Here is a 27,776-nt window from a genome sequence, read left to right on the forward strand (position 1 = left end):
ATATCCTAAAACTCATTCCCTAAACCTACAGTACCAAAAGTCTTTGCTACATATCCTAAAACTCATTCCCTAAACCTACAGTACCAAGTCTTTGCTACATATCCTAAAACTCATTCCCTAAACCTACAGTACCAAAAGTCTTTGCTACATATCCTAAAACTCATTCCCTAAACCTACAATACCAAAAGTCTTTGCTACATATCCTAAAACTCATTCCCTAAACCTACAGTACCAAAGTCTTTGCTACATATCCTAAAACTCATTCCCTAAACCTACAGTACCAAAAGTCTTTGCTACATATCCTAAAACTCATTCCCTAAACCTACAGTACCAAAAGTCTTTGCTACATATCCTAAAACTCATTCCCTAAACCTACAGTACCAAAAGTCTTTGCTACATATCCTAAAACTCATTCCCTAAACCTACAGTACCAAAAGTCTTTGCTACATATCCTAAAACTCATTCCCTAAACCTACAATACAAAACGTCTTTGCTACATATCCTAAAACTCATTCCCTACACCTACAGTACCAAAAGTCTTTGCTACATATCCTAAAACTCATTCCCTAAACCTACAGTACCAAAAGTCTTTGCTACATATCCTAAAACTCATTCCCTAAACCTACAATACCAAAAGTCTTTGCTACATATCCTAAAACTCATTCCCTAAACCTACAGTACCAAAAGTCTTTGCTACATATCCTAAAACTCATTCCCTAAACCTACAGTACCAAAAGTCTTTGCTACATATCCTAAAACTCATTCCCTAAACCTACAGTACCAAAAGTCTTTGCTACATATCCTAAAACTCATTCCCTAAACCTACAGTACCAAATGTCTTTGCTACATATCCTAAAACTCATTCCCTAAACCTACAGTACCAAAAGTCTTTGCTACATATCCTAAAACTCATTCCCTAAACCTACAGTACCAAAAGTCTTTGCTACATATCCTAAAACTCATTCCCTAAACCTACAGTACCAAAAGTCTTTGCTACATATCCTAAAACTCATTCCCTAAACCTACAGTACCAAAAGTCTTTGCTACATATCCTAAAACTCATTCCCTAAACCTACAGTACCAAAAGTCTTTGCTACATATCCTAAAACTCATTCCCTAAACCTACAGTACCAAAAGTCTTTGCTACATATCCTAAAACTCATTCCCTAAACCTACAGTACCAAAAGTCTTTGCTACATATCCTAAAACTCATTCCCTAAACCTACAGTACCAAAAATCTTTGCTACATATCCTAAAACTCATTCCCTAAAGCTACAGTACCAAAAGTCTTTGCTACATATCCTAAAACTCATTCCCTAAACCTACAGTACCAAAAGTCTTTGCTACATATCCTAAAACTCATTCCCTAAACCTACAGTACCAAAAGTCTTTGCTACATATCCTAAAACTCATTCCCTAAACCTACAGTACCAAAAGTCTTTGCTACATATCCTAAAACTCATTCCCTAAACCTACAGTACCAAAGTCTTTGCTACATATCCTAAAACTCATTCCCTAAACCTACAGTACCAAAAGTCTTTGCTACATATCCTAAAACTCATTCCCTAAACCTACAGTACCAAAAGTCTTTGCTACATATCCTAAAACTCATTCCCTAAACCTACAGTACCAAAAGTCTTTGCTACATATCCTAAAACTCATTCCCTAAACCTACAGTACCAAAAGTCTTTGCTACATATCCTAAAACTCATTCCCTAAACCTACAGTACCAAAAGTCTTTGCTACATATCCTAAAACTCATTCCCTAAACCTACAGTACCAAAAGTCTTTGCTACATATCCTAAAACTCATTCCCTAAACCTACAGTACCAAAAGTCTTTGCTACATATCCTAAAACTCATTCCCTAAACCTACAGTACCAAAAGTCTTTGCTACATATCCTAAAACTCATTCCCTAAACCTACAGTACCAAAGTCTTTGCTACATATCCTAAAACTCATTCCCTAAACCTACAGTACCAAAAGTCTTTGCTACATATCCTAAAACTCATTCCCTAAACCTACAGTACCAAAAGTCTTTGCTACATATCCTAAAACTCATTCCCTAAACCTACAGTACCAAAAGTCTTTGCTACATATCCTAAAACTCATTCCCTAAACCTACAGTACCAAAAGTCTTTGCTACATATCCTAAAACTCATTCCCTAAACCTACAGTACCAAAAGTCTTTGCTACATATCCTAAAACTCATTCCCTAAACCTACAGTACCAAAAGTCTTTGCTACATATCCTAAAACTCATTCCCTAAACCTACAGTACCAAAGTCTTTGCTACATATCCTAAAACTCATTCCCTAAACCTACAGTACCAAAAGTCTTTGCTACATATCCTAAAACTCATTCCCTAAACCTACAATACCAAAAGTCTTTGCTACATATCCTAAAACTCATTCCCTAAACCTACAATACCAAAAGTCTTTGCTACATATCCTAAAACTCATTCCCTAAACCTACAGTACCAAAAGTCTTTGCTACATATCCTAAAACTCATTCCCTAAACCTACAGTACCAAAAGTCTTTGCTACATATCCTAAAACTCATTCCCTAAACCTACAGTACCAAAAGTCTTTGCTACATATCCTAAAACTCATTCCCTAAACCTACAGTACCAGAAGTATTTGCTACATATCCTAAAACTCATTCCCTAAACCTACAGTACCAAAAGTCTTTGCTACATATCCTAAAACTCATTCCCTAAACCTACAGTACCAAAAGTCTTTGCTACATATCCTAAAACTCATTCCCTAAACCTACAGTACCAAAAGTCTTTGCTACATATCCTAAAACTCATTCCCTAAACCTACAGTACCAAAAGTCTTTGCTACATATCCTAAAACTCATTCCCTAAACCTACAGTACCAAAAGTCTTTGCTACATATCCTAAAACTCATTCCCTAAACCTACAGTACCAAAAGTCTTTGCTACATATCCTAAAACTCATTCCCTAAACCTACAGTACCAAAAGTCTTTGCTACATATCCTAAAACTCATTCCCTAAACCTACAGTACCAAAAGTCTTTGCTACATATCCTAAAACTCATTCCCTAAACCTACAGTACCAAAAGTCTTTGCTACATATCCTAAAACTCATTCCCTAAACCTACAGTACCAAGTCTTTGCTACATATCCTAAAACTCATTCCCTAAACCTACAGTCCCAAAGTATTTGCTACATATCCTAAAACTCATTCCCTAAACCTACAGTACCAAAAGTCTTTGCTACATATCCTAAAACTCATTCCCTAAACCTACAGTACCAAAAGTCTTTGCTACATATCCTAAAACTCATTCCCTAAACCTACAGTACCAAAAGTCTTTGCTACATATCCTAAAACTCATTCCCTAAACCTACAGTACCAAAAGTCTTTGCTACATATCCTAAAACTCATTCCCTAAACCTACAGTACCAAAAGTCTTTGCTACATATCCTAAAACTCATTCCCTAAACCTACAGTACCAAAAGTCTTTGCTACATATCCTAAAACTCATTCCCTAAACCTACAGTACCAAAAGTCTTTGCTACATATCCTAAAACTCATTCCCTAAACCTACAGTACCAAAAGTCTTTGCTACATATCCTAAAACTCATTCCCTAAACCTACAGTACCAAAAGTCTTTGCTACATATCCTAAAACTCATTCCCTAAACCTACAGTACCAAAAGTCTTTGCTACATATCCTAAAACTCATTCCCTAAACCTACAGTACCAAAAGTCTTTGCTACATATCCTAAAACTCATTCCCTAAACCTACAGTACCAAAAGTCTTTGCTACATATCCTAAAACTCATTCCCTAAACCTACAGTACCAAAAGTCTTTGCTACATATCCTAAAACTCATTCCCTAAACCTACAGTACCAAAAGTCTTTGCTACATATCCTAAAACTCATTCCCTAAACCTACAGTACCAAAAGTCTTTGCTACATATCCTAAAACTCATTCCCTAAACCTACAGTACCAAAAGTCTTTGCTACATATCCTAAAACTCATTCCCTAAACCTACAGTACCAAAAGTCTTTGCTACATATCCTAAAACTCATTCCCTAAACCTACAGTACCAAAAGTCTTTGCTACATATCCTAAAACTCATTCCCTAAACCTACAGTACCAAAAGTCTTTGCTACATATCCTAAAACTCATTCCCTAAACCTACAGTACCAAAAGTCTTTGCTACATATCCTAAAACTCATTCCCTAAACCTACAGTACCAAAAGTCTTTGCTACATATCCTAAAACTCATTCCCTAAACCTACAGTACCAAAAGTCTTTGCTACATATCCTAAAACTCATTCCCTAAACCTACAGTACCAAAAGTCTTTGCTACATATCCTAAAACTCATTCCCTAAACCTACAGTACCAAAAGTCTTTGCTACATATCCTAAAACTCATTCCCTAAACCTACAGTACCAAAAGTCTTTGCTACATATCCTAAAACTCATTCCCTAAACCTACAGTACCAAAAGTCTTTGCTACATATCCTAAAACTCATTCCCTAAACCTACAGTACCAAAAGTCTTTGCTACATATCCTAAAACTCATTCCCTAAACCTACAGTACCAAAAGTCTTTGCTACATATCCTAAAACTCATTCCCTAAACCTACAGTACCAAAAGTCTTTGCTACATATCCTAAAACTCATTCCCTAAACCTACAGTACCAAAAGTCTTTGCTACATATCCTAAAACTCATTCCCTAAACCTACAGTACCAAAAGTCTTTGCTACATATCCTAAAACTCATTCCCTAAACCTACAGTACCAAAAGTCTTTGCTACATATCCTAAAACTCATTCCCTAAACCTACAGTACCAAAAGTCTTTGCTACATATCCTAAAACTCATTCCCTAAACCTACAGTACCAAAAGTCTTTGCTACATATCCTAAAACTCATTCCCTAAACCTACAGTACCAAAAGTCTTTGCTACATATCCTAAAACTCATTCCCTAAACCTACAGTACCAAAAGTCTTTGCTACATATCCTAAAACTCATTCCCTAAACCTACAGTACCAAAAGTCTTTGCTACATATCCTAAAACTCATTCCCTAAACCTACAGTACCAAAAGTCTTTGCTACATATCCTAAAACTCATTCCCTAAACCTACAGTACCAAAGTCTTTGCTACATATCCTAAAACTCATTCCCTAAACCTACAGTACCAAAAGTCTTTGCTACATATCCTAAAACTCATTCCCTAAACCTACAGTACCAAAAGTCTTTGCTACATATCCTAAAACTCATTCCCTAAACCTACAGTACCAAAAGTCTTTGCTACATATCCTAAAACTCATTCCCTAAACCTACAGTACCAAAAGTCTTTGCTACATATCCTAAAACTCATTCCCTAAACCTACAGTACCAAAAGTCTTTGCTACATATCCTAAAACTCATTCCCTAAACCTACAGTACCAAAAGTCTTTGCTACATATCCTAAAACTCATTCCCTAAACCTACAGTACCAAAAGTCTTTGCTACATATCCTAAAACTCATTCCCTAAACCTACAGTACCAAAAGTCTTTGCTACATATCCTAAAACTCATTCCCTAAACCTACAGTACCAAAAGTCTTTGCTACATATCCTAAAACTCATTCCCTAAACCTACAGTACCAAAAGTCTTTGCTACATATCCTAAAACTCATTCCCTAAACCTACAGTACCAAAAGTCTTTGCTACATATCCTAAAACTCATTCCCTAAACCTACAGTACCAAAAGTCTTTGCTACATATCCTAAAACTCATTCCCTAAACCTACAGTACCAAAAGTCTTTGCTACATATCCTAAAACTCATTCCCTAAACCTACAGTACCAAAAGTCTTTGCTACATATCCTAAAACTCATTCCCTAAACCTACAGTACCAAAAGTCTTTGCTACATATCCTAAAACTCATTCCCTAAACCTACAGTACCAAAAGTCTTTGCTACATATCCTAAAACTCATTCCCTAAACCTACAGTACCAAAAGTCTTTGCTACATATCCTAAAACTCATTCCCTAAACCTACAGTACCAAAAGTCTTTGCTACATATCCTAAAACTCATTCCCTAAACCTACAGTACCAAAAGTCTTTGCTACATATCCTAAAACTCATTCCCTAAACCTACAGTACCAAAGTCTTTGCTACATATCCTAAAACTCATTCCCTAAACCTACAGTACCAAAAGTCTTTGCTACATATCCTAAAACTCATTCCCTAAACCTACAGTACCAAAAGTCTTTGCTACATATCCTAAAACTCATTCCCTAAACCTACAGTACCAAAAGTCTTTGCTACATATCCTAAAACTCATTCCCTAAACCTACAGTACCAAAAGTCTTTGCTACATATCCTAAAACTCATTCCCTAAACCTACAGTACCAAAAGTCTTTGCTACATATCCTAAAACTCATTCCCTAAACCTACAGTACCAAAAGTCTTTGCTACATATCCTAAAACTCATTCCCTAAACCTACAGTACCAAAAGTCTTTGCTACATATCCTAAAACTCATTCCCTAAACCTACAGTACCAAAAGTCTTTGCTACATATCCTAAAACTCATTCCCTAAACCTACAGTACCAAAAGTCTTTGCTACATATCCTAAAACTCATTCCCTAAACCTACAGTACCAAAAGTCTTTGCTACATATCCTAAAACTCATTCCCTAAACCTACAGTACCAAAAGTCTTTGCTACATATCCTAAAACTCATTCCCTAAACCTACAGTACCAAAAGTCTTTGCTACATATCCTAAAACTCATTCCCTAAACCTACAGTACCAAAAGTCTTTGCTACATATCCTAAAACTCATTCCCTAAACCTACAGTACCAAAAGTCTTTGCTACATATCCTAAAACTCATTCCCTAAACCTACAGTACCAAAAGTCTTTGCTACATATCCTAAAACTCATTCCCTAAACCTACAGTACCAAAAGTCTTTGCTACATATCCTAAAACTCATTCCCTAAACCTACAGTACCAAAAGTCTTTGCTACATATCCTAAAACTCATTCCCTAAACCTACAGTACCAAAAGTCTTTGCTACATATCCTAAAACTCATTCCCTAAACCTACAGTACCAAAAGTCTTTGCTACATATCCTAAAACTCATTCCCTAAACCTACAGTACCAAAAGTCTTTGCTACATATCCTAAAACTCATTCCCTAAACCTACAGTACCAAAAGTCTTTGCTACATATCCTAAAACTCATTCCCTAAACCTACAGTACCAAAAGTCTTTGCTACATATCCTAAAACTCATTCCCTAAACCTACAGTACCAAAAGTCTTTGCTACATATCCTAAAACTCATTCCCTAAACCTACAGTACCAAAAGTCTTTGCTACATATCCTAAAACTCATTCCCTAAACCTACAGTACCAAAAGTCTTTGCTACATATCCTAAAACTCATTCCCTAAACCTACAGTACCAAAAGTCTTTGCTACATATCCTAAAACTCATTCCCTAAACCTACAGTACCAAAAGTCTTTGCTACATATCCTAAAACTCATTCCCTAAACCTACAGTACCAAAAGTCTTTGCTACATATCCTAAAACTCATTCCCTAAACCTACAGTACCAAAAGTCTTTGCTACATATCCTAAAACTCATTCCCTAAACCTACAGTACCAAAAGTCTTTGCTACATATCCTAAAACTCATTCCCTAAACCTACAGTACCAAAAGTCTTTGCTACATATCCTAAAACTCATTCCCTAAACCTACAGTACCAAAAGTCTTTGCTACATATCCTAAAACTCATTCCCTAAACCTACAGTACCAAAAGTCTTTGCTACATATCCTAAAACTCATTCCCTAAACCTACAGTACCAAAAGTCTTTGCTACATATCCTAAAACTCATTCCCTAAACCTACAGTACCAAAAGTCTTTGCTACATATCCTAAAACTCATTCCCTAAACCTACAATACCAAAAGTCTTTGCTACATATCCTAAAACTCATTCCCTAAACCTACAATACCAAAAGTCTTTGCTACATATCCTAAAACTCATTCCCTAAACCTACAATACCAAAAGTCTTTGCTACATATCCTAAAACTCATTCCCTACACCTACAGTACCAAAAGTCTTTGCTACATATCCTAAAACTCATTCCCTAAACCTACAATACAAAATATGACATTCATTATACAAACCAGATTATGCATTTCCTCATTTTTAGGTTAATTTCAGCAGGCTGAGGTGATTGTATAAGTTTATGCGGCTCATTTGTTCCCCATTTCAAGGGCAAGGGTCAATCAGTAGGGGGTCCATATTCAGACAGCCATCTGGGTGATTAAAGGGGTTTATACATTTGTTCTCTACTTTTCCTTGGAGGCCTAGTCTGCAGAGTTGAATGGGACATGCAATGGGCCATCTGCACTGGTCTTCCTTCACTTCTGCAAGGAAAGTCGCCAGCAAGCAGCCCCACCCCTTCCTCTCAAGCACAGGAAGTAGCTTCTCTGTTCTCCACCAGAGAAATCGTACTTTCATATATGCTCCCCAAGTGCCCTACAGATCTCTCCTCCCCCCCAGGGAGAGACAAGTGGACCATGCCCCTTCACTCTTTTCCCTCCCTGCATGGTTCCCCTAGTGCCAGGGCCGCTATATGAACTCCAGTCATCTGGGTCGCAGTATCGGCTCTAACCATCTGTACCATGGAGCTAATCTGTATTAGTAACATTAGCTACATTTTCTCTTATTTAGTAGTGTAGTATAACATAGCATAGTTAAAACTATGTGAGGATCTGTTTGTTTTTACAGTTTAGTTATGTTTTACTTAGTTTAATATTAATTTAGATATTTAGCATTGGGCTAATTTTGCCTGTAATGTTCTTTCCAACTGACAAGTTGTAGTCTGTGTTTCAGTTTATTCTTTATGCTTTTATTTTTTTTTTCAGGCAGATATAAACACATTTTATTTTAAGAGGTTGAATTAAATGGTGCAGCTTTTTGTTGAGGTTGTATTTTGTCTGTGCTGCAAGTAAAGTATGTTTTTCTTATTAAGTTGGAATACAGTTTCCATAACTGATGGCATGGTTGAAATGCTGTTAAAATCTTGATGATGGAAATTGTATAATTATAAATGCTTAATGACATGGGTAGGATGATGGTAACCTGTATCCTTCACAGTGTACCAAAAAACTGTTTTGATCACACCTTTTATGGATTTCCATTGTTAAGATAAACACGCACACATTCATATAGATTGTCACTTATGTGTTTACCTTGCACTTCTCATTGTTTTGATCACGCACACATTCATATAGATTGTCACTTACGTGTTTACCTTGCACTTCTCATTGTTTTGATCACACCTTTTATGGATTTCCATTGTTAAGATAAACACGCACACATTCATATAGATTGTCACTTACGTGTTTACCTTGCACTTCTCATTGTTTTGATCACACCTTTTATGGATTTCCATTGTTAAGATAAACGCACACATTCATATAGATTGTCACTTACGTGTTTACCTTGCACTTCTCATTGTTTTGATCACACCTTTTATGGATTTCCATTGTTAAGATAAACACGCACACATTCATATAGATTGTCACTTACGTGTTTACCTTGCACTTCTCATTGTTTTGATCACACTTTTTATCGATTTCCATTGTTAAGATAAACACGCACACATTCATATAGATTGTCACTTACGTGTTTACCTTGCACTTCTCATTGTTTTGATCACACCTTTTATGGATTTCCATTGTTAAGATAAACACGCACACATTCATATAGATTGTCACTTACGTGTTTACCTTGCACTTCTCATTGTTTTGATCACACCTTTTATGGATTTCCATTGTTAAGATAAACACGCACACATTCATATAGATTGTCACTTACGTGTTTACCTTGCACTTCTCATTGTTTTGATCACACCTTTTATGGATTTCCATTGTTAAGATAAACACGCACACATTCATATAGATTGTCACTTACGTGTTTACCTTGCACTTCTCATTGTTTTGATCACACCTTTTATGGATTTCCATTGTTAAGATAAACACGCACAAATTCATACAGATTGTCACTTATGTGTCTACCTTGCACTTCTCATTGTTTTGATCACACCTTTTATGGATTTCCATTGTTAAGATAAACACGCACACATTCATATAGATTGTCACTTACGTGTTTACCTTGCACTTCTCATTATCCTTACGTTTCCACTTCTCTTCACATGTTGCTACACTCTTCAGTTCCCTGCCAAGACTGTTTCCTACCACTCCTCTAACATTACCCTTGTTCTGCTGTAGTCTGAAAGGATTATTCCTTTCAATGCCTACTGCTGTGTTTCCTACAAACTCAATAAAGAGTAGTAGTCCCAGAACTGATCTTTACGGTATGTCACTGTTCAGCATCCTTTTCGCCAACACATCTTACCTTAAGTGGAATCTCTGTATCATTTCCTTAGCCGGTTTACCACCTGTTTCACAATTTTTCTCCCATTCCCACTTCTTTTATCTTGCCTGGTAAGCGACAACATTGGATAGAGGCCTAGGCTTTGCTGAAATCCAGGTAGATAATGTCCACTGGATTTTCATTGTCCAGCTTTACGTTCTTCTAATAAAAACTAGAAGTTTATCAGTTTCTGGTTACAAAGCATGTCAATTCAAGTCCTGGAAAATAATACCTTCCAGAAATTCTACCTGCCTGTACCACAATGTCTTCTGCATATTTTCCTTATATTTCAGGTTTAACTTACTGCCTGGAAGTTTTGAGGGATATTTTCTTTTTGCCTTTCAATAATATAGTGGTACAACTGTGGCATTTTTCTGGTTTTCCAGCACCCTATAAAACAGTGCCATACATGGATCTACTGTAATCATAAATGTAAGCCCTGGAATTACAAAAAAAATCCATTCTGAAGAAAGTACAGTTGTGTACACTTACCATAAATGTAGATGTTTGAGTGTATTCACTGTTGCAGTCATTACATTTGGGTAATCTACTGATAGGTTGCCCTCAGTCAGCCTGATTAACAAAGTCTTGGGTCCTGCGTTGGTTGCTGTCCCTTCTTCCATGACGTCAGGGGTATAAAACATGCAGCCGACGCCATTACATCAGTTTTTCTTGCCCCGGATGTCAGGTGCCCCCCAAATGGGGAGCCAAATATTTAAGTAATTTAAAAAACACAAAAATATACCTCCAAACAAAAGCAAATACACCAAAAAGGCTTTTAAGCATAATAAAGGAAAGAAGAGGTATAGTAAGAGCAAAACGGGGGGTTGCAGGGAGGGTAACCAGGACTGCAACAGTGAATACACTAACATCTACATTTATGGTAAGTGTACACAACTGTACTATGTTCTTTGTGTTTCACTGTTGCAGTCATTACATTTGGGCAGATTCCCAAAGCTATGGTTGGGAGGATGGATTTATACAGCATTAGGACCAGCTTATACAGCATTAGGACCAGCTATAAGGCCCTGCAGGACAGCAGTAGCAAAGTCAGCTCTGGATTTAGAGAAGAAAGGTACATTGTATTGTTTGGTGGACGTATGAACTGAGCTCCAGGTAGCAGCTTCTAGAATGTCTCTGATAGGAACACCTCTGAGAAAGGCTGTAGAAGTAGATGCAGCCCTGGTGGAATGAGATCTGATCCCCTGGAGGATAGTTTTACCATGGTGCATATAGCAGAAATGAATACAATGGCTTATCCATTTGGAAATAGTCTGCTTTGAAATAGCCTTTCCCTCTGCCCCTGCAGCAAATGCCACCAGTAGTTGTTCAGATTTTCTTTGAGATTTTGTCCTGTTTAAGTAAAATCTAAGTTGTCTGTGTACATCCAATGAATGCAGAATCCAATCCCCCTTGTTCTGTGGATTGGGAAAGAAAGTTAGCAAATTAATGGTCTGATTAAGAGCCACACTGAATACCACCTTAGGCATGAAGGATGGATTGGTCCTGAGAGACACCCTGTCCGCATGAAAAATAATAAAAGGCTCCACTGCCATAAGAGCCTGTAATTCAGGAAAATCCTGAAGTGACTGCTAAAAGAAAGCTGTTTTCCAGGAGAGAACTTTTTAAGTCTGCAGTAGCAGCTGGCTTGAAAAGAGGGAGAGTGAGTTTTTCCAATACAAAATTGAGGTCCCAGGCAGGAGGTTCTGTGTTGTAATGAGCTGAAATGGCTGAGGCATGGATTTTTATGGAAGAAAAGGACAGGCCCTTGTGAAGCATCTCAGTTAAGTATTGTAAAATCTGAGGAATATTGGGCACTGCTGTACTTATTCCTTGTGATTGATTCCAGGTACAGAATCTTTTCCATTTGTCAGCATAAGATATTCTAGTACTAGGCCTAAATGACATCCATCACAGGTTTGCTGAGGGATGTTAAGGGTGAATTTAGGTGATTAGCTACACTGCAAGATTTAAAGTTTGGAGCTGAGTGTGCAGAATTTGGTTGTTCTGCTGAGACAGTAAGTAAGGTGTCTGAGGCAGGTGCCATGGTGGAAGGTGTGAAACATTGCACAGGAGTGGGTACCAGTGTTGGTGAGGCCAGTCTGGAGCAATCAGAATCATTTTTGGTTTGTCCTGTTTGACTTTTAGTAGAACTTTGGAGAGCAGAGGCAGAGGGGGAAAAGCATAGACTGATAGTTTTTTTCCAGCTGAATGACAGAGCATCCATTTTCCAGGCTTTTTTTGATGAGTTCTTGTGCAGAATCTGTCCAACTGATAGTTCTGGGGTGAGGCAAAAAGATCTATGTCTGGACTCCCCCATTTGTCAACATGTTGAAAATCTGTGGTTCCAGTTTCCATTGATTATTCAGCTTTCCTGGCAGGAATTGAGCCATGTTCCACAATGCCATGGCTAGTCTGCAATTATGTACCACATAACTGTGGTGTTGTCTGTCTTTATCATTAATTGTCCTGGATGAAGGTAGTCCTTGAAGGCTGTCAGTGCATTCTGTACTGCTAGCATCTCTTTCTGATTGATATGAAGGTGCATTTGATTTAGGCTTCATTTGCCTTGAACGCACTTCCCTTCCAGATGAGACCCCCAAGCATAGTCTGATGCATTTGTAGTTAGGGTTTGGGTGGCAGGCCTCTGCCCACCACAGGAACTCTAGTTGCAGGCAAGGTATGATAGGAATCATTGTTTCCAGGCTGTGACAATGTTGACTCCATAAACTTTTTAAGTACCACTGAAGTTTCCTCATATGCAGTCCTGCATATGGAATTAGAAGAATGCAGGAGACCATGAACCCCAAGGCTTCCAGAATTTGTCTTGCGGATAGCAGGGTTTTTGTGGCCACCTATTTGAAGTAAGTTACCAAATGAATTTGCTTTTCTGGGGTAAGGTAAGCCATCTGGGCAGTTGTATTAAAGCTTGCACCCAGGATTGTAATTTTTTGAGAGGGTACCAGTTGTGATTTAGTTAGAACCCTTTTTACAAATGCCAGATGTTTTAGAAGAATGTCCTTGTTTTCTGCCTGAATTAGACAATCGTCCAGGTATGGATATATTTGAATATTTCTTTGCCTGCAAAATGCAATTACTGAAACCAGGCAAAGCCAAAGGGCAGTGCAGAGAACTGGTAATACAAGTAGCCTGCTTTGAAGCGGCGGTATCTTCTGCAATATTCCCTGATTGGGATATGCAGGTAAGCCTCTTTTAAGTCTAGAGTTACCAACCAGGCATCTTTGCCTAGCATGGGAAGTAATTGTTGAAGAGTCAGCATCTTGAATTTTGGAATGTCCAGAAATGTGTTTAGAGTAGATAAGTCCAGAATTGGACGCCATGATTTGTCTTTTCTGGGTACCAGGAAAAGTCTTGAATAGAAACCTTGCCCCTTTTCCTCTTCTGGTACTGGTTGAATAGCCCCCATGTTCATGAGGGACAGTACTAGTTTCTGGGCCTTTGCCCACTGATTTGGGGGCAGGTTTGGCCACTGTTTGGGATTGGCAATGTGTGGAAATGAAATCTGTATCCATAGGATACTATATTTAAAACCCATTTGTCCTGGGTTATAAGTTGCCAGTTTCTTGCATGAAGTGCCAGTTTTCTCTCCAAAGGGGTGGCTAAAAGGTAAGTGCTTGATAAGTGTAAAGGGAAGTCATTGAGACTGTTTACCATAGGGAGGTGCATTGTTGTTTCCAGATTTTGAGGTGGAGGCACCCCATTGTTTTGTTCTAAAAGTCCCTTGTGACTGAAACCTGGAGCCTTTGGAATGTCTGGGTTTGACTTGAGTGGCTCTCGAAGGAACTGGAAAGGATCAGTTCTTAGTAGGCCAGTGCCTACTAAATCTTGGAGCTTGCACTTGTAAGAGATATTTCACAGTTTGCATAGATTTAGCTTTATCTTCCATCTTTTTTAAAACTTCTTCAGCCTTATTACCAACAAGACAGTCCTGTTGTAAAGGAGCATCCAACAATTTTGCTTTAACATGATCATGCAGAATTTGCACTTTGAGCCAAGCATGCCTTCTTAGCACATACCCAGTTACAGCAGCCCTGCAAGAGGCCTCCAAAGAATCAAAACCACATTGCAAAGTATGTTTTCCAACTTGTTCAGCTGAATGCAATAAATCTTGTAAATCTTTATTTTCCACACAGTCAGAAATTAACATCATTTTCTGTTTAAGCAGTCCCATGATATGCTGTTGATATTTAAGCATATGAAATTGACAGTTTAAAGCACTGATTGCCAAGGTTGCAGAAGTGTAAACCTTCTTTCCCCATCTATCCAGTGCCCTGGAATCTCTATCAGAAGGGGTAGGATTTTTAGCAGTAGAGGCTTTAATGCCCTTGAGATCCTGAAATGGTTTCAGGATCTGCAATAGGATTTTTGAAAATTAATTTGTGGGAGCCAGGAACCCTGTAGTATCTGTCTGGCTTACAAGGAGCCGGAGGCAGAGAATCAGGAGCCATATTAGATTCTGAAAAAACATCATCAACAATGTCTAGAACAGGAGGTATAGCCAAAGGCCTATGCTGAGGAAGAAGAAGAAAATCCCTAAGTCTCTTTTTAGATTCAGAGAAATCCTGACTTTCCCAGTGGAAATGTTCCCTTAAGGTATGTAAAGTATCCCCAAAAGAAAAATCCTCAGGGGGAGAAGCAGAAGGAATGGAATCTTCTGCATCAGAGTCCTCATAAGTAGGTATAGACAAATCCTGTTCATTGGAAGAGTCAGAAGAAATAGAATCCTGTTCAAAAGATTCATAATCAATGTCTTGCCTAGGCCTCTTAGAAGGAGGTGGTTGGCTACCCCTGAGCTGAGTAATTAAATCTTCAGCCATTTTGATCATTCAGCCATTTTGATAATTTGTTTTTGAGGCATAGGGGCCTGCACATGTGGCCCAGGCATCGTTTTTTTGACATAGATTTCAATTTTGGCCTTAGTTTTGAAGATGGTGTCGGTCTAAAATACAAAAGCACCCTCAGAAGCCGGTCTCTGCACAGCGGCTTTGGACCCATCTAAGATAGAGACATCCGCGGGTTCCATAATTGAAGCATCTCGTGGCATACCGGACTCCGAATGGGTCTCAGTAGAGGCCTGCGAATCAGAAGTAGTGGGTATCAGGGGCTACGAAAGCACCTCACTGAGTACCGGCGAACTGGTGACTGGCTTGGGAGAAGCGTTGTTGTCAGTTTTGGATCTCGACGGCCTGTCTCTGTCTTTGTCTTTGCATTTTTTAGGTATTCCGGTAGTCGAATTGCTAACCAATGACATTTCTGGATAATTAAATTGTGAGCCAAAATATTTAGAAGCAAAAATATACCGACATTTAATAGTGCATTGATTAAATTTAGCACAAAACCGACAGCAAGGTACATTGTGGTTAGGGCCTAGGCAAGGAATACAGTACAAATGAAAATCCTTATGAGGTATTTGCTTCCCACAAGTATTGCAATTATTAACTTTTACTGACATCGGTAAGGAGCAAGAAAAAGTTTCCCCAACAGGGTACTTAGCTTTTTAGTTGAGGACTTTGGTTCTGAAACTCGAAAACGAAAATTTCAGGAGTCGGCCGACCGGCACTTGCGAACTGCTTCTGCTTCGGGCACTGCATGGCAAGAAAGATTGATGTAATGGCATCGGCTGCATGTTTTATACCCCTGACATCATAGAAGAAGGGCCAGCAACCAACGCAGGACCCAAGACTTTGTTAATCAGGCCGACTGAGGGCAACCTGCCAGCAGATTACCCAAATGTAATGACTGCAACAGTGAAACACGAAGAACATCAGTGAAAGCTGAACATTGCTGTTCTCCCTCAAACAATATTATTATTGTGGAGGACTTTCCACACCCTTGCAAATGTATTTATACCAACTCCAAGATCACCATAGGTCAGAGAAGAGGGAATATTCTGAGAAACAGCAACCTTGAGCTTGATAAATATGTCTGTATCTTCAATCATCAGTCAAACAGAGAGACACACAGGCACGCACATGCACACACACTCATCATTGCAAATTTCTGCAATAAATTAACTGGCTTCCACTTGCTGAAAATAATTATTTTTCTCCTTAGCTCACAAATCTACAAATTGCTGAAAATGGGCCAGTGTCCCTCACTTACAAACATTGCAAATAAAACAGCCTGACTATACACTGAACAATAATTATGAAAAAGATTATTACTCATTAGGCCACTTTTCAAACCCAGCACAACTGACAGAGCATTTTGTAAGCTATGCCCAGCAACTTGGAATGGAGTAGCTGTTGAAGTTAGACAGCAAAACACTATGGACTTATACCTATTTAACAACATAAGTGCTCATGTTTTAGAGAGGAAGGCTAAATTTGCACTCTAAGTATAAACTCTTTATTTATGCAAACCTGTTTTAACAATTGTACAAATTGTAAGTGTAAAAGGAGTGCACATTTTAAATGTCAAAGCCAAAAAACTGGAAGCTTAACAAACAAAACTAAATAAGCATAAAGTATTAAGTCGGCAAGGAAAGGAAATATCCAAGTAAAATGGACTGTTAAGCACTTTTGTTCTTTTAATATAAGTCACAAGAAGTTCATCAGATGAAGACACTAAACAGAGTCCGTTTTTACTTGGACACATCTCAAATGTATTTACAGTTCATTGCAAAGTGCCAATAATGTGTCTGATGTACTAACACAACAGGTGTTCTGTCATTAACTGTATAAACTCAACACTTCTACTTATGTTGCACAGATGTAAATCTTATTTCTTTTGCTCATATGTTAAGTTATGTGCATCTGTCATATTGTAAAACACTGCTGTGTCAGATCATGGCTGAAAAGGGTCTTTGTACTAGTCCATTTACCCAGTTAACAAACTGAATAAATAAATAAGTAAAAATATGTTAGTATATGTAAAATACATAAATAGATAAACTAGACAGTCAGATGGATATATATAGAGAGAGAGAGATGCATGAAACTACTACATATGATCAAATGATGTGTTTGAATAAAAATTAATTGGAAAAAATAGTGAATAAAACCTCATAATATTTAAAGTACCACTTCAGAATTAAATACATACAAATCATTTTTCTTTTTTTGCAGGGGGACAAAGCCCACTGCACCCCAGCTCCCCTAAACTTCCCACAACACAATACCTGCTCTGTGCTAGCAACTGAATATGTGATCACTTGTGCAGCAGCTCTTTCAGTTCAGTAAACTGAATCTTCAGACATTTGACATGCATACATATATGTCTGACAACTCACTGAAAATACAATATATTAAAAGGCAACTGATTCACCACAACTTGTTGATCAGCAGCCTATCCATAAAAAAAGAACAAATATTGAAATATTGTTTTTTACAGGGGGAGCAGGCCCTACCCCACGTGTAGATAACCCCCACCCCTTGCAAATTATACCAACTCAAAGATCACACTTCAGTTGAGAAAGAGCAAATCTCCCAATCCCCACTGTACATCAATCTTGCACAGAACAATTATCTGCACATTCTATCACCTGATTTTTGATCAACTGTGCTGAAGTTTTACCATGTTCAACAAGTTGCCATTCAACAACTTGTCAGCAACCCATCTATCTATAAAATACACACACACACACACACACACACACACACACACACACACACACACACACACACACACACACACACACACACTCATAGTAAGTTTAATAAATAATCAGGAAATAACTTCTGGTAGGAGGATTCAGACATATAATACCTACCCATACACCAGAGGTAATTTTGGATGAAGATGTATTTTAACAATGAGTGTTCTGTACCAAGTCTGAAATTTCAAGCTATATGCTACCCTTCTTCTTTGACAGAAAGCAAACAATGTATGTGCTATGGCACATTATAGGGATGCTGCTTAAGCTCCTATGATCATAGTCAGCCCTACCTGTGACAATGTCAAAAATGTCAGGGTGTACTCTAAGGCAAAAATAAACTTATACCAAATAACAAGCCAATGAGGCGGATAATTCCCAATAAGGCTCAGACAAGATGTCATAGTATAAATAACACTCATTTAGAAACAAAAAATGGCCAGGCACTTTCGTTCCCCAAAGGAACTTCTTCAGAACCATTTTATAAAATAAAACCATCATTTAAATAGCATTTAAAATCATCATGTGACTTACTCACTCAATGTTCCTTAAAAAAACAGTAACATTTCACTGACTAGATCATAAAATCATTGCTTTTTTTTAAAATAGAATAATTGTCCTCCTTCACACTGGTCCTGGACGTGGGTCAGGCTGAACGTGGGGAGGATAAAGTGAGTCCAGTAGACCCAGTGAAGGAGGACAGGAGCTGGTGGCAGCTGATGGTTAGCTACTTCATGGCAAAATAGGAGAAAGAGCAGGTGTTATGACATTTTTTCTGATGGTGCCTGTGGTATTTTCCATTTAGGAACAGAAATGACCAGAAAGGGCTATCATACAATCAGCTTAAGTAGTATTATGTACCTTCTCTGACACCTTGGCAGTGAGGGTGTGTATTTATTTAAGCCTAACACATCCTCTGAGTAAAGAAGTGTACTTCAGGGACCACAATGCTATCCCTGATGCAGGTGCGTGCTCCCATCCACTCACAGTGAGAGCCATCACTGACACATCTTGATGACTGAATGGCTGCCTGAAGTGGTCATGGCACTGAATGGCCTTGAGTCACTACCTCCCTCCTTCCTAGGATAAGCATGCCTATTGTCCCCAGTGTTATGGTACTTGTGACAAACAGGATGAAAATGTACTGTAGTGGGTCAGATAGTGTATGTGGAACAGATTTTATAATGAGGTTCATAGACTTATCCTAATGCCTACTATCACTTGACTAATTAGGTGTGACATTCCTGACTCTCAGCATGCTTGATCACATTTTCCTAGAAAAAAATAAATAAATGTGAGAAAAACCTTTCAGCTGAACAAGAGACATAGAATTTTGTACTTGGTTTTCATCTGATGTGATTTTTTTCACATTTAATGTGTATAGCCACGGCACTGAATACTAGAACTTCAATACATGATTACATTACAGTGACACAAAAACACTGCGAGTGGTCTGCCTTTCTAGTGCTATTTGCTTAAACAGGACAAAGCCACTTACACTACCAATGTTACAGGAGTGATTAGCTACAATTTATCAAGTCTGTATGCATTAACAAGTTAATGGGATCTCTAAACCTGACTTTAACTCCTTGCCTTGGTAGAAGAACTCATAGAAAGATTAGAAAACGCACAATACCTTACTATTCAGGACTTAATAAAACTATTAGTATATCCTCCCAAAAGAACGGGCTAAAGAGAAAACACCTTCCTCTACCCCAGATTGTCTATTTCAATGTAAAAAGCTGACTTCTTGATTGCATGGAGTCCCAGTCTCATTATTGAGACTGATGGATAGAATCTGAAACCAAATACTTTTAAAACCCAGGAGTTTACAATTCTACAAGCCTGAACTAAGAATCTGTTTTATTTTCCCATTTACTGCTGAACTGATTTTATATATATATATATATATATATATATATATATATATATATATATATACATACACACACACACAGACACACACATATATATATATATATATATATATATATATATATATATATATATATAAACTCTATACAGGTGCTATTGACCCAGTCAAATGTGTGTTAGGTTAATAGCTATCTAGTCAACTGCAAATGGTCAATCAGGCAGTTAAATCGACATGTGTGCGAGATTGCACAAGTCCAGTATTCAGGAAATTTGCCCTTGCCCATTTTTGTGTGATCTCAGAGTTGGAATATATAATTAACAGGGGCATAAGAGGTGCAGGGGGGCTTTGCCCCTGCAAAAAAAAAATATTTTATTGCATTTTTTAAATAGTTGAAGATTGCATGTGCCAAGGCTGTTTCTTGGAACAGCTGTACTGGTATGTTGTCAGTATTTTCAATGTTTAGACTTCGGCATTATGCCAGTGTACATTGGGTGTTTTCATTTTTTACTGGTATAGACACACAAACACAGACACACACATATATACATATCATATGGATTTGTGACATTTCATCCAAATTGAACATCTAATATTCGAAAGTAAAAACTTTAAAAACAAACAAAGAAATAAACATCTTTTGCAGGGAGGCAAGTTCCCCTGCTTCCCCATATACGCCCAGCTAATTACTGCACAACAGTGGAGAAACAGGAAATATCCCATACCCCGCTATTCTGTGATTTCACTCAACTTCAATTGTCTGTAACAACTTTTTCACTATTTGATGTAAAAAAAAAATTAATGAATCATAGGTAACCCATTTAAAATAAATATATGTGTGTGTGTGTGTGTGTGTGTGTGTGTGTGTGTGTGTGTGTGTGTGTGTGTGTGTGTGTGTATGGGGTGCCAGGAAGAGGTAGTACCTCTGATGAGTGAACACATCATGCTCTTCAGAATAGTTCACCCACCTAGGTCCTCACCTGACACTCAGCTCTTACCTGTGGCTCCTCGTAACTGTTTGCATGCAACAGCGGCCACACCCGGGGCAATGGCTTCGACTGGCCAGCAAAACCAGATGAGGGAAGCCAACAAGTTTGCAACCCTGAGTGAGTCAAGGCCTGTCTACCTATGCATGCAAAGATTGGATCCAGAGAACCGTGAAGAGGAAATCACAAGATTGATTCAACGGGCAGGAAGGTAGGCTCAGTAAGTGCTGTGGAGCTCAAATAGGGCACAGTGAGACACATTAGGACACTGGTGGCCATTCATTGCATCCCAACCCATCTCCAGTCATCTCAACTATGTCCTGCCACTGAACCAAGTTAGGTTTGGATGAGAGAGAGTGACACTGACGATTTGAAGCATTTGACTTAGTCCCACATTATGAGACTGGTAGGAAAACTGAAGGGGTTCAAGGTATGATGAAGACTCAGGAATTGATTGCTGCACAGTTGAATGGCATGATAAACAGGGATGTAATAAGGCCGTTTCAACAATAAAGAAAGTAACTAGTGGAGTACTGCAGTATTCTTCAGTTTGTTTATTTTGGAAGCACCTATAGGAACAGACAACGCAATCAGTGTCTATGAATACCCAGTTGGAGGGAGGAGTCCAAGCAAGGATTAGAAAAGCCTAACTAACTGGGCTAAAAGGTGGCAGCTACTGTTCAAAACAGACAAATGCAAGTTATTCAGCTATGCATAGCAGCCTTGGTGTGATAGACAAGTGGAACTGATGGCAACAGAGCAGGAAAAGAATTTGGGGGTATTGATTACACCTGGAATGGATCAGCAAGAGCTGGGTAGAGGGCATTTCTGCAGCCAACAGAATGTCAGGGCGTATCCTCAGGGGCGGGGGGGGGGGGATCTAGATTCTAGAATCAAAGAATTAATGCTCCTTCTGTACCTAAACCTGGTTAGCTACACTGTGAAAATTATATATATACATCTGGAGGCCATACAAGTGTTTAGTGGTACACAAACAGAAGTGTGCTTGGATTGAAGGAGATTGCAGGTGAAAGGATATTACCTGAGGCTAAAGGAAAGATTTTTTTCCCTAGAGGCCAGATGAGTCAAAGAAGACACAATATTGGCATACTGCACAAGCTCATGACAGGGAGATTTAATGGGGCTCTGATCATCAAGGATAAAGGGAGCAGTTGGGGCAAAAGTAACAGGTTGTAGGAATTCATTTCTCCCTGGATTTAAGAAAGCACTTCACAGAGAAGATCATGGATTTATAGAATAGATTACCAGAATGGGTAGTGGAGAGGAAGTCCTCAGAGACATTCAATAAGTCACAGAATACATGGGCATCTTGGGGAATAGGGTGGAGTGCAGACAAAATGTTGAATGCACTTAACATACAAGCTAGATAAGCTTGTTGCCATTATCTGTAGTGTAAAGCAGACCTCTTAACTGACCCTGTTTTGAAGGAACATTCCTATTTTTAGGTCTGATTTACCACTGCACATGATGTCCCTGAGTTTGGAGGCATATCCCTATTTTCAGGCTTGATTTAACCTTTCACTCAGTTTTTTAAATAATCACCATTGCAGGATGCAATATGTTTTTGAAGCTATTCAGTATGCAGAAAACCACACTATGTGACAGACATGGAGCTGAAATCAGATTTAGAGATAGGCAACAATAATTTAAAGAAAATGGATGCACACCTCATATCTCCCTTTTTCTGCAGCAAAAATAAATGACCTTTTGTCGTAGAAATTTGTAGTATAGTTTATTAAAATCTATAGATTTAACACTGTCTGGTTGATAACTTGCTTATATTTTTCTATCATTTTGTCACTCTGTATTTCAATATTCTGAGCAGTATCATACAATCTTACTGGAAGAGGGAATAGTTACAAGCTATTTGATATTCACCCTTAATGCCAAATGCCAGATGTTTGGTTGGATGTATGCACTTTTCAAGGGCCTTTGTTACTATTTTCAATGGTTGCAGGTTGACAGATATGTTATGAAGTGTTAGGGTGTAATGCCAGTACTGTTGGATCTGTGTACCAACTTGTATACTATATTCTAGAATGTGACTGCTATGCACCCCGTAAACATTCTGCACGTTTCTTATTCAAGTACTTGGCAAATAAAAAAGTCACTCTGAAAACGAGCCATTTAGCAAAACATACAACTTAATAAAATAAAATCCTGGTAAATATTTCAAGATTTTTAATGCAACTTCTAGCACATTTTATTGCACAAAATAATTTATTCTTAAATGTATATGCTGTGACATATATGATATATGTCTGGCTAAGACATCATAATTGATATCATTAATGCTTTGCATGGAGCACATCTGCCTTGATTAAAACTAAGTCAAAACACAGATTTGGATGTCTTAATAAGCAGTAGTAGAGCTAAAGGCAACGTATATGTGGTCAAAACAGTTTAGTAACCTCTTACAAAAAGGAAATAAATGTGCTCAGTTCACTGCTCTGTATGTAGGTCACATTTCTGTTCTGCTACATTCATCATAAAACAGAAACATAACAAGAAACCTAATGACTGGGTCATATGAACTGTCAGAGTGAGAGAACAGTCAACAGCCTACAGCACTATTGGTTTTGGGACATCCTGGAGAAAAGAAAATACATTTACAAGGAACTTAATCCAGGATGTTTGCAGTCAGGGCAGTGCAACTGAAGGAATGAAGGAATTAATTACCTGTCACTGCTCTGTGCTACTGAAAGTTCTTCTGCAGAGCTGGATTTCTTTGATGTAATGAAAGTAGGAAAACCAGTCATGCGAGAGCATGATCATTTTAAATACTAAACTAAATCACCCTTTTTCTTGTCCCCTCCCTTTGGCAGCACCTGTCAGTAGTGACAGTGCCATGCAGAGTGAAAAAGTGATCTCTTTCCTATGAAAATGCAGTCGCTATGATTTTCTGAATTCCTTTCTTAGGAGTGCTTTTAGAGGAATGGTGAGGAGTAGCATTTATATGTAATGCTCTTCAGACAGCTTGCACTTTCTGTACTAATGCTGTTAGCTACTTTTTTCCCCGATACTTACTCAGCTGTGACTATCTAGCATGAGTGTCAGACACTAACATCATAATATTTGACTATTCTCTGTATCTTTTCTCCAGTTCTTCTTAGCCACTTCTCAGCATCAAACTCAAATAGTATGGCATTCAGTACACACTTTAACTTTCAGTAATTTCAACAGTTTTGTGTTTGCATACACTTCCATGATGCATTGCTTCAGTGGAAGAGATATTGTGACAGGGTAGCATGCACAATAAAAAAAAGATAAATGTGAGTTTTTACCAATATAGACAATGTGTTCCCCAATACATACCTTTAAAAATAAGCTGAAGACTACCTGAGCAAAATTTTTCCAAGGAAAGGTATTATGGTCTTCTGATTGATAAGCTTATATACATACCATTTTTGTATGATAAATGGAAGGAATGCATTGCACTGAGACACAAAATGTAAAATCCTTTTTTTTTTTCTTAAGAGTCTGTTTCCAAATAATTAAGTATGCATGCTGTGCTTCAGCAGTCTTACATTAATCATTCAATTTTAGTTTACTGGTTTCCACTGTGTTAATAAGGTGAAAAGTAGATGAAAGTAAAAAATGTCAGAGTAATCAATATTTGCATGACTAATTGTTGTTTTCATTATTCTATGGAAAGTATAGCATCTAAAGGCTGTATTAATTCTACTGTACAAAGGTATACTTGTGAAAGCAATGTCATTTTTTATCAAGAAGAAATAAGCATCAGCCAGAGCACTCCTGTGAGCAAACATTACAGCACTGTGGGATATCTCAGCTGTCCTCTGATGCTTGCAATTTTTGCAAGGTTGAATGCATGTGCATATATTCACCACTCAGAAAACACTCTCTGGAAGGTATATTAGTTTAATCGTTCAAAGGCACATTAGTAAACAATGTCATTTTTATAAAGAGAAAAGTGATTTATGCTACTTCCCCACAATCATTTTTTCCTTTGAAGTATATACAGCAAGTTTACCTTGACTATTGTGATGCCGGTCTTCATGCAGTTGAATACTATATTCAGTCTGCTCTGCAAAGCTCAGTGTCAAGGACAAGTAAAATAACATACTGAGGATGTACTAGCTGTACTGTGAAAATACTCTTCTAAAAAGATGAACATGAAAAAGCAACGTAAAGCATTATGGTTTTCATGCTTTAGTGAGTACTGTTTTCTGATACTAGATATTGAGACTTCATAGCTAAGTACTGGAAAGAGGAATATTTCATTGTAGTTTTCATACCTACAAACATAGCATGGTGCACTGTTTGCATGTGAATACTATAGCATTGTTGAACACCTCAACTATGACATGATGCTGACCTTTTTGTAGCCAAATACTGTATTCATTTAACCATGCAAGGTATAGTATGATTGAAATTCAGCATCCTGAAGTTACATTAATTCAACTGTGCAAATGTGCTTGCAAAAATGGTAATGTATAGGTAACAACATTATTATCCTGATGCTTTGATAAGTGTTGTTCACATATATAATCAACAGTGAGAAATAATAGCCAAGAATAAACAAGAAAAGCTACATTTTATTTTTAATAAACAACAGTTTTACTGCAGAAAACCATTACAGTTTGAAAACGATATAGCTGATTATGGGCTTGATAGTTTAATAAGTACTTCTTTCTGATACCCTATAGTAACAAGTAATATCCAAATATAGGCAAGAGAAATATTTCATTTTATTTTACAAGTTAAGAAATATAATTTAATACATTGGTTGCATCTGAATGTAGTAGCACACATGTGCATACTTTATACCTCAATTCTAATAATTAAAAATCTTTTCCTGCAGAAAAAAAGATCATCACTTGGGAGCAACACACAGAATTATGGACATCATGCTTTTACAAGAGCAGTTCTCTAATATCCAGTAGTGAGAAGTAATGTCCAAACACTGGCAAGATGAATATTTCACTTTATTTTGCACTACCATTTGTGCAAGGTTTGCATGTGATTAAAGGAGCTTTCATATAATTGATTTGAATTGTATCCTTTCAATAATAAAATGTTTTACAAAAATGATCATGGTTTAGCAGCATACAGCATTACGTTTGTAAGTCTTCCACAAGTATTGTTCTCTGATACTTGGAGATATTGGCAAGAGAAAGATTTCATGTTATTTTACATCATTGCAAATATAATGTGGTGCACTGTGGATTGTCAATGTTACACTACTGTGGAACACTTTGACTGCCCATGGTGCTGGTCTTTACATGGATGACTATTGTATTCATTCAGTTACACAAAGTCTAGCATTAGGATAAATAAAATACACCACATGGAACAGGTATTTAATAATGCAAATGCACTTGCTAAAAATGATGAGGAAGCCATTTCCAGAGAGTATAAATGAATCCCACATGATCTTGCTTCCAGATTGGAAACTTTGTGAATTAATTGTTGCTTTTCATTCACTATACATACTATTTTGCTTGCGGATGACTGATCAAATTGTAACTGTTTTATGGTATCAGAATGACAAATGCACTTATATTAAAATTTTGTTCAAATTTAAGATGACACTGTTTGGATTTTTTATTTGAAGATTTTGTGATTGCTCTGTGACCATGGCTTATCTGATAAGGAAGCTATGTTGCTTCTTTTAGAAAGGCCTTGATCAGAAGTTTAGAGTGAAACACTGAAAAGACTATTTTAATGGCTTTCTTGAGCCATTCTGACTTATGTGTTCTTTGAGTTTTTGAGTCACATGATTCCTTTAGGTTAAATGGTCCCAGGAGATCTAAAGGCATTTTTTATGCAATATATGAATGCATCATGCTGGTGACGCTGCTAGATTATCATTAGGTTTTCTGATATTCCTGTGATATTTAACATTTTGCTATCCCTTGTATTGTCATAATTTGAAATTGTGGTCAAAACTTACATATTAGTTTATAAACAGTTAAAAGCTTCTTTTTCTAGGCTGTGAATAATATCATTCCTTTTATCACCCACACTTAGTGAAATATGCTTGTCATTTATTAAATTGAATCCATCTGCTGCATAACTTATTATGTCACTCTTGAAATGTAAATGGCCATCAGAAAAACAAATCACAACCCGAAGACTGAGTAGGGCATGCTTTACAGAAACAGAAAGATGAAAAAATTAAGGTTTTAATAATATTTTTATGGAGAGTCATTAATTCCATGAATAAAAGTAAATTTGTCAAGTTCATTCTTATCTTTATCTGGACATGTCTATCTTGGGGGTGAGTTTTCTTTGGAACATTTAATTTTTTATTGGTTCCTCACTAAGTACTAGGCTATCTGTCCTTGGAGGCCATTTAAGCCTTTTTGTTGGTAAAGAGTAAACATTTTATGAAATGGTATGACCTGATGCTGATTTACATAGAGGAGATCATGTAGTGGTGCTACTAAACTGACTATAATGGTCATCAACTGCAAAATATTTAGTATTCCATGGCTGCATTAAATGAAATACAATGTGGTACAAATTCAGCCATACAAGCTGCTTCATGCTTTCTCATGTTATTGACAATACATTTAACCACCATCAATTAAGTTCCCTCCCAGTACAAGCAAACATTCACATTGAGAAATGTTTATTACCTTTTTCTTTTGCAAGTGTTGTTCCAAGTAGTTTGCTGATGAAGATTCAAACATAACTCTCAGACCCAGCATTTTGGACCTCCACATAGGAGGATCTTATCTATGGGGATATTCTGAAAACTATAAAGTCTGAGGAAGAATAGTTGTAGGACCCAACTTCTTCTCAGATGAAACTGAGGCAAACCTGCTGAGCCCCTTTAGAAAACATGGGTGTTGTCCCCCAATATATACATTTAAAAATGAGCTGAATACTACCTGAGTGAAGCCTTTC

The 27,776-nt window shown here is 37.5% G+C and overlaps 1 long non-coding RNA gene across 1 annotated transcript in view; it reads left to right on the top strand.

The window, feature by feature from the left end:
* Positions 1–26,448, top strand: part of LOC122811392 — a 169,251-nt gene extending 142,803 nt beyond the window's left edge. Inside the window, exon 2 of the long non-coding RNA XR_006366247.1 lies at positions 25,726–26,448. This is a non-coding gene — a long non-coding RNA (uncharacterized LOC122811392). The remainder of the gene's footprint in view (positions 1–25,725) is intronic.
* Positions 26,449–27,776: the final 1,328 nt, after the last annotated feature.

The sequence above is a fragment of the Protopterus annectens genome, chromosome 9.part0 (genome assembly GCF_019279795.1).
Source record: "Protopterus annectens isolate FY-2018-M chromosome 9.part0, PAN1.0, whole genome shotgun sequence".
Taxonomy (NCBI): domain Eukaryota; kingdom Metazoa; phylum Chordata; order Ceratodontiformes; family Protopteridae; genus Protopterus; species Protopterus annectens.